Source organism: Ursus americanus, chromosome 23 (assembly GCF_024610735.1).
Source record: "Ursus americanus isolate L20-20 chromosome 23, mUrsAme1.1.p, whole genome shotgun sequence".
NCBI classification, from domain to species: Eukaryota; Metazoa; Chordata; class Mammalia; order Carnivora; family Ursidae; genus Ursus; species Ursus americanus.
This window is the reverse complement of record NC_142149.1, coordinates 38,082,918-38,088,379: the sequence shown is the minus strand read 5'-3', so window position 1 is coordinate 38,088,379 and position 5,462 is coordinate 38,082,918.

Sequence of the window (5,462 nt, the reverse complement as noted above, 5' to 3'; positions counted from 1 at the left end):
GGGCTGAGAAGCTGCTGCTGGAGAATTTAAACGTGCAGGGAGCCAGCGGAGAGTCTCTGCTAGGATGTGGTCAAGAATCGGAGCTGCCTTTGGGGAAACCGGAAAGACGCGTGTGGAGCTCAGCGGAGAAATAAAGACCCGCCGATCCCCAACTGGGGCCTTATCTTGCCCTCAGAACTGTTCCTTTTGAGCTGCTGTTTCTTATTCACCATTTAAAAGTGAAAGTCGAGTGGGAAATAACAAAACATACAATAAAATAAAATAAGCTGAAAGATTACTCAATAAAAAGAAGCGATAAAATAGTAAAAGCAGGCCGATGCCGTAAAACCCCCCAAACTCAACCACACAGAATCACCACCAAGGGCCAGACAATAAAAACGACAGCTAAAATGCACTGAACGAAGTGGCAGGCATCTTCATGCCTTGGGAAAGCGAAGGAGGATTATTTCCATTTTACAGAGGAGCAAAATGAGGCTTGGGGGAGATTAAAGACCGTGGTTCCAGCGGGCAGGGCGGGGTAAATGGCCAGGCAGGGGCAGAGCAAGACGTCGAACCAGGTTGTATCTACCTCAAGTCTAGGGCTCTGAAGGCTCAAGCCTGTGCACGTTGGAGGCATCTGGGGAGCTCTGAACAAATACTGATGCCAAAGAGACTTTTCTCCAAAGAGGGCATGCAAAAGGTCAACAGGTATAGGAAAACAAAAATGCTTAATGTCACTAATCACCAAAGAAATGCAAATCAAAACCACAAGGACCAACAACACCTCGTCTCTGTCAGGATGGGATTATCGAAAAAAACCAAAGACCACAAGCGTGGGCGAGAACATAGACACATTGGAACCCCATGTACTGTTGGTGGGAATGCAAAACGGGGCAGCCACTGTGGAAAACATCAAAAATAAAACTACCCTATGGTTTAGAAATCTCACTTCTGGGTATTTATCCGAAATAATCGCAGTCAGGATGGCAAAGAGATATTAGCACTCCCATGTCCCCTGCCGCATTATTCACAATAGCTGAGATGGGGGAACAACCTCCGTGTTCGTGGACAGATGAATGGTGACAGCAGTTGTGACGCACTCCCACGATGGAACACCAGTCAGCCCTGAGAAAGAAGGAAATTCTGTACATGCAACTACATGGCTGAACTCGGAGGCCATTGTGCCGAGTGAAACGAACTGGTCACAGAAAGATAAAGACTCCGTGATTCTTCTTATACGAGGTGCCTACAGTCGTCAAGTTCGTAGACACGGAGAGGAACGGTGGCTGCCAGCGGCTGGGGAGGGAGAAACGGGGAGTTATTAATCGATAGGCATAAAGTTTTCAGTTAAGCCAGATGAATAAGCTCGAGAGATCGTCTGTACCACATTGCGCCGAGGGTCCAGAGCGCTCTGCTCGGCCCTCGCAGATGTGCCGACAGTAGACCTCATGTTCAGGGTTCATACCACAATTAAAAAAAAAAAGACATCCTAAGATCTGGGCCAGCCCTTGATTCTCAGCTGGTCGGTCTGGGCTGGGGCCCGGGCAGAGAGCGCGAGCAGGTGCCGCTGCACACGGTTCTGGCTGTCCTCTGCTCTCAGCAGGCATCGCTCCTAGGTACTGAACACCCCGAGTACCGAACACCGAATACGCGGGGTATGGCTATTGCCACTTGAGAACTGAGGAAACTAAGAGGTTAAGTCACTTTTTCGGGGTCACCCAGCTGGTAGTCACTAGTGCCTGCGTTCGTTCCCAGATCTACAAAGCCTATGCTCTCACTGCTAGGCCACGTGACCTCCAAGCAGGTGGGGGGGCTGTGGGACACAGACATGGGCAGCGTGTGTCCTTCCAGGTCACTGCTCTGTCGCTCTGTCCCTCAAGCTTTAGGGTCAACAGCATCACCTTTGTCCCAGGCTTGTCCACACGGAACTGTCATCATGCAGATGCAAAGTGGGCCTTTTGTGGCTCAGACCGAGGAGTTTGACGGTGAGGAAGGCTGCTTGGGGAGGCCGTCGGCACCTGCCATCGTTATTGCTGGGCAACCACCTGAAGGACGTGCTGGGTGCAGAAGAGTCACCCCTCAACGTATTGTGTGTGTGTGTGTGTGTGTGTGTGTGTGTGTGTGTGTGTGTAGGTGGCCAAGGAGGGTTGGGCTTAGCTACCCCTAATATGGCCCCAGCCCTGAAATTGAGGGGCTCAGGAGACCAGTCAAAGCTCAGCGGGTGAATATGGTTCTAGAAGATGAGCTCACAGAACTGGGGAGTTCCAGAAGGCCCTATGTCAGTCTGGAGCCTGCCCTCCCCCATCATTCTCTGAAAGCTGGGTGCCTGGGGCCCTAGCAGTATCATGGGGGTGTCTTGAGCTGAAGCAGGGTGTCGGGTCCCTGCCGCCGCCGCCACTGCCACTGCCGTGTCAGCTCTGGGGCGGACAACACCTGATCAGTGAGCCCCCTTCCCCTCTTCTTGCAGCTGTTGACCAGGCCGGCCTGGCCAGTGAGGGGCATGGAAAAAGAAAGGGGGTGGTCAGAAATGGGGGGGAATCCTGGGCTGGGAGGGCCCCGAGTTGAGATGAGAGAGAGGGGAGACCCTGTGGCAGGTGTCTGGTCTCTGAATCACCAGCCCTCACTCCTTATACCGCTCGACCTGCCGTGAAAAGCTTAGGATGAAATCGGTTTTAAGTCGCTTTGCTGCAAAAAGTCAAAAACAGTCTCTGTATGGCAGTGAACTTGGTTTCCTCGTCTGTAAATGGGAGATATTACTCCTACGTCCCTCGAGTTGTTGAGGATTAGAGGAGATTAAGTTGGAAAACATCCCGCAAAGGCCCAGCACAGTGTCTGCCAGGTGCGAAGAGCTCACCGAGGTTCCCCCCCATCACCTCCCCGCCCCCCACTTTGATGGGGAGCGTTCATGTTCTTGGGATCAGGACCTCAGGATGTTTCGGTGTAAGCAGCACTAACCGAACAGCCACTCCCCCCCAGCAACAACGCTTGACTCTCAGGATAGAAGATACACATTGTTCCTTGGAAGTTCTCTTTATGGTGGGAACGCCTACACTATACCACAGTCCTGTGGGACAGAGGGCCGGCAGAAGCACAGGGAGCTCTCTGGTGGGCTCACCTCCGGTGTGACCCTGGAAGTACGAGTAAGAGTTAGCCATGTAGAGGAAGGAGAGGGCTCGTGCTCCAGGCATCGGGATCATCACGAGCGAACAATATGGCATTCCCAGAACTCAAAGTGTGAGTGAGGGAGAGGGCCGCACGGCTGGGTCATGGCGGGCCTTGCAGACCACGTCCAGGAGCAGTGATGAAGGGAGCCATCCCAGGGTGGCGGGTGGCCAGGCTTCTTGTTGAAAACACTCATGGTGGTAAATGTGTCTAGAATAGTTTGGAAAATGAGTCAGGACTGGATGCAAGGAGCCCATCAGCCTGTGGGGGATGGTGGTCGGAACTGAAGGAAAGATGGCGCTCTTGGAGGGAAGGGAGAATCAACAGCACTTCAGGAGTGATGGGCTGGGGCTGGGGGAAGGGTGGAGACAGAAGGAGTGAAGAATGCCATCTGTATTTCTAGTTTGGATAAATGTGTTTATTTATTTATTTTTAATGATTTTACTTATTTATTTGACAGAGAGAGCATAAGCAGGAGTGAGGGGCAGAGGGAGGGGGAGAAGCAGGCTCCTCGCTGAGCAAGGAGCCCGATGGGGGGTTCGATCCCAGGACCCTGGGATCATGACCTGAGCCGAAGGCAGACACCTAACCGACTGAGCCACCCAGAGAGCCCTGGATAAAGGGTAAACCAAAAAAGTTTAAACCCTGTTTAAACCAAAAAAGTTATATGAGTTTAAAACCAAGAATGTTTTAAACCCAGAAAGGAAAGGCTTAAGGAAGCAGATTGAGTGGGAACATTAGCTCTGTTTTAGACCTGTTTAGTCTGAGGCGACGCAGGATACGGTGAAGAAGTCCAGGTGAGGTCTGCAGCTCTGGGCAAGACGAGATTCAACGTCATCAGCCCGCAGGTGGCAGTTAACCTCAGGGGGCCCCCCAGAGGGTATCCTGAAGAGAGAGAGGAGGGCTCAGGGTAGAAGTGCCTGGAAAGCATACCAGCGTTTGAGACATAGGCGATCACAAGAAATGGCCTGAGAAGGAGCAGGGAACCCAGGAGAGGGGGCGTCATGGAAGCCAAGAGAGGCAAAAGGTTCAACAGGTGGATTGGGCAATGGCGTGAAAGGCTGCCGAGCGCCCCTGTGGGTCAAGAACCGGCAAAGCCCACTGGATGGGGCAGAACAGTGTCAGGCGCGTGGTGATGGTGGTGAAGCTAAATTTCGCTGGGTTGAAAACAAATGGGAAGGTGAGAAAACAGTAATTTTTCCTGTAGAAGTTTCCATGAGAAGAGAGGGAGAGAGACCCGTCAGCACAGATAATGACGAAGCCTGGGAGCGTCCACGCATCAGGGGAAGGAGAAGTGGTAGGAGGAGGTGCTGAGGACCCTGGGAGAGGAGCGATGGCCCGTGGAAGAAGGCCGAGAGGCAGGAAAGGGTGAAGTCTGGAGCTTGCAGGCGCGATGGGCCCCGCAGCCTCACACTAGAGGGTGAAGATGAGCGGGACAAGCCTACTGATGCTTCTGTGGGGCAAGAAGGGAGGTCTTCTGGGAGCTCGGGGGTGGGACAGGGCAGTGAGCAGTAATGAGCATCTTGAATACTCTTTGAGGGAAACGGGAGAGAGAAAGTTGGCCAAAGACAAGACTTTGTGCTGGTACCAGAAGTATTTCATCATAGAAATAACAACGAACTTATTTTTAGTACAAAGAGCTAGGTTCCCTCTGCACCTTTCTCCTCTCATTCATTCTTTCAACAGTTTTCTGAGGCAGGTGTTACTCATTTCCTCATTGGAGAGCTGAAGACAGCGAGGTTCGGGAGTTGTCCCAAGTCAGAGATGGTGTGCGAGGCGGAAGTGGGCTTCAAACTCAAGGCTCACTGCAAAGTCACACCCTTCACCCACCCTGTCGCCCTCCATGGCTTGAAGGTCCCGTGGGGTTGGAGGCCGTGTGTTTTTAGAGATGCCACACGTGAGGTTGTGTGGCTGTTTAGGTTTTTGACTCTATAAAGGCGGGCAGCAAGTGTGATGGGGTGGGGTCACGGCAGACATGGGAAGAAGTGTCAGAGAGACAAGAATGGAAGGTTGCAAGGGCGGTGGTGGCGAGATGCACGGATGGCCAGGCTGTGGGAGTGGGTGGCTGAGACAGAGTGGAGGTGAAGGTCATAACCAGGTGTGAATGTCCTCTCTGATACCGAGGGCTGGCCCATAGGACTGGTGCGGAGGCAAACCCAAGGAGTGGACGTGAGTTTCAAGGGAGAGGGGGTTTGCAAGGTGATGGTTGAGAAGGCGTGGTGGGCAGTACCATCTTGGGGCTGTGTGTGCAGTCCCTCCAGTCGGGAGGGCTGCGGGGTGGCAGTGTTGCCCTGGGAGATTTTGTCTGAGCTCAGGCTTGG